The sequence below is a fragment of the Oryctolagus cuniculus genome, chromosome 8 (assembly GCF_051225735.1).
Source record: "Oryctolagus cuniculus isolate XC-2025 breed Fujian yellow rabbit chromosome 8, ASM5122573v1, whole genome shotgun sequence".
NCBI classification, from domain to species: domain Eukaryota; kingdom Metazoa; phylum Chordata; class Mammalia; order Lagomorpha; family Leporidae; genus Oryctolagus; species Oryctolagus cuniculus.
Genome location: NC_142874.1, coordinates 57,776,943 through 57,779,926, shown reverse-complemented (window position 1 = coordinate 57,779,926; position 2,984 = coordinate 57,776,943). Strand labels below are relative to the sequence as shown.

The window sequence follows — 2,984 nt, the reverse complement described above, 5'->3', positions numbered from 1 at the left end:
TATGTAAATTGTTAACCTTATCTTAGGTATGAATGTTTGATGTCTATATATCATATCATATCTAATTTAATTGAATATATCTATCATCTATCTATTATCTATCTATCTATCTATCTATCTATCTATGTACCTATCTAATCTAGCATCTATTTATGTGGCTAGGTAAGCAGAGGAAAATGTAGCTCGTTCACTGTTGGATAAATCTTTTGAGCAGCTATGAAGTAGGAAAACATGAGAGAGCTGCACGAGTGTCAAAGGAAATCCTTAGAGAATAATAGAGGAGGCGGGGTGCCGGTTTCTGTCCCTGTTGCCCCTCTTCCACCAGCTCTCTGCTATGGCCCGGGAGTGCAGTGGAGGATGGCCCCAGTGCTTGGGCCCTGCACCCACATGGGAGACCAGGAGAAGCACCTGGCTCCTGGCTTCGGATCAACGCGATGTGCCGTCCGCAGTGCGGCGGCCATTGGAGGGTGAACCAACGGCAAAGGAAGACCTTTCTCTCTGTCTCTCTCACTGTCCACTCTGCCTGTCAAAAAAAAAAAAAAAAATAGAGGTAGAGGAGGCTTCTCAGAACAAAGAAATCCACAACAATGCTGAGACTCACACTAATTTTCTTCTGAGAATTCTTCGTAATCAGAGAACTATTTTCCATTTTATACAAACTGATGGAGATGCCCAGTGCAGGCTCAGTGTCTTAGACCCTGGGAGCTCCCCGGTGGGGCGGGCACTGGGCTTGGAGGAGCAGAGCAGCCAGCAGTGGGTGAGGGTACCTGGCAGAGCCGGGGCAGCCAGGGTGTGAGATTCTTCATGATGAGAGATTTTGGGGACATTTCTATCTCCTCTGTGTAGTGGATAGTTTAGGTGGTGAAGACATGGCTGATAGCATCAAAACTTTTCTCCAGAACCTTGCCAAGGGTATCAAAGACTCCATCGGGGTTTCTGTACTACCTCAAGGCTAGATGCTTGAATCCAGCAAAACAGAGAAGAATAAAGTCGAAAAAGGGCAAACAGTGTCCTGGCACAGAGGAGAGCCCCAGAATAGAACTACGGAACGGAAGCAAGAGAGTGAGCCATGTATTGTTAGCAGAATTTCCCAGTGTTGCGCTTGGAATAGCGGAGTAGTCTAGTTCAGTCCCCTCTTGTTTTATTGAATGTTTATTCCTGTGCTTCAGTCAGTAACAGCCCGCATCACTGGTGATCCATCACTACATGGAGATACTTGGTCATGGCTGGAATTCCTCCTCACTTCTATTTTCAGCGCTCTTTGGGTGCTCTCCCTGTTCGTGCTTAGCAAAGTTGAGAATGCAATGTGGTTTCAGGATATAGCTGCCCTGGCATTTGAGGTATCAGGGAGGCAGCCTCACCCCTTCCCTAGTGTGAGCAAAATCATTGCTGATGTGTTCTTCGACCTTTTGCTGCAGGCTTTTGTCTTCATCCAGGAGATGTTTGCGAGTCTCTTTCCCATCCACCTTGTCGGTCCCCTGGTTAGTCTGCATATGTCTCCTTTTTTTTTTTTTTGACAGGCAGAGTGGACAGTGAGAGAGAGAGGCAGAGAGAAAGGTCTTCCTTTGCTGTTGGTTCACCCTCCAATGGCCGCCGCGGCCAGCGCGCTGCGGCCTGCGCACCGCGCTGATCCGATGGCAGGAGCCAGGTATTTATCCTGGTCTCCCATGGGGTGCAGGACCCAAGCACTTGGGCCATCCTCCACTGCACTCCCGGGCCACAGCAGAGAGCTGGCCTGGAAGAGGGGCAACCAGGACAGAATCCGGCGCCCGACCGGGACTAGAACCTGGTGTGCCGGCACTGCAAGGCTGAGGATTAGCCTAGTGAGCCACGGCGCCGGCCTGCATATGTCTCTTCTCTACTCCCTGTACTGCTTTCAATATTATTGGTTCAATAAGCGAATTGAAATGCACCAGTGGTTGTCAAATATAGAAAGGAACTGGCCTCACTACTTTGGATTTGGTTTACCCTTGGCTTTTCTCACAGCAGTGCAGTTCTCTGTCCTAGTTCCTTTCTTCCTTATCAGCACTAAAGAAGCAGAAACCCCTGGAAAAGCATATATTTCCAGTTGCTTCTGTTCCCCTTGGTGGTCTTCTTAAGTAACAGACTCTTCCACAAGATAGTCTACCTACAGTCTGCCTTGAGCAGCTCAATCTCTACAGAGAAGTTCCCTTCACCACATCTGTATCCTGCCAAACTGAAGGCTACCACAGTCCACTGAGTCACCTGCCATCAAAGGGATGGGTGGGATTGGTAGGAGGCTGAGGCAGCCCTTTTTCTGATCACCTCCCCAATGGAGGAAGGCAGGACCCACTCTGCAAAGGGCCCTCTGTGTATGCCCTGCTCTCTGAGGAATTGGAGTTTTTGCCTATGGTGCACGTAAAGCAGAATCTTCTTGACACCAGTGTGTGGGTTTTTTTTTTTTTAACTTTTATTTAATGAATATAAATTTCCAAAGTACGACTTATGGATTACAATGGCTTCCCCCCCCATACCGTCCCTCCCACCCACAACCCTCCCCTTTCCCACTCCCTCTCCCCTTCCATTCACATCAAGATTCATTTTCGATTATCTTAATATACAGTGTGTGGGGTTTTAACACCTCCATGACTCTGAGAGGACCACAGGTTTTTCTGCAGCTATTTTCTAGCATTTGCCAACCCCTGTGCCTGGGCTGATTTGAATACTTTGTTCTCTCTCTCTGCCATTGGCTCTCCTACCTCTCCTTCCACCTTCTACCACGCTTGGATGAATGGGTTTTGTAATTCTAGCTTTTGTGTTTTGTGCATTTGTTGTTTTTGTTGTTTTTCTGTGTAGCACATACATTGGACGTGGGAGGTAATGGAGAATCTTGGTTGCTCCTGGTCATTCCCTTATAGCCATCACTGTCTTTTTTCTTATAGCTCAGCTTAGTTTTCTTTTCTTTTTTTTTTTTTTTTTTTTTTTTTGGATTTATTTATTTATTTGAAAGTCAGATACACAGA

General features: G+C 47.1%; 1 pseudogene; it reads left to right on the top strand.

Moving 5' to 3' along the window:
- Nucleotides 1-869: 869 nt before the first annotated feature.
- Nucleotides 870-2,221, top strand: LOC100351524 (etoposide-induced protein 2.4 homolog; annotated as a pseudogene).
- The last annotated feature ends 763 nt before the right edge of the window (nt 2,222-2,984 follow it).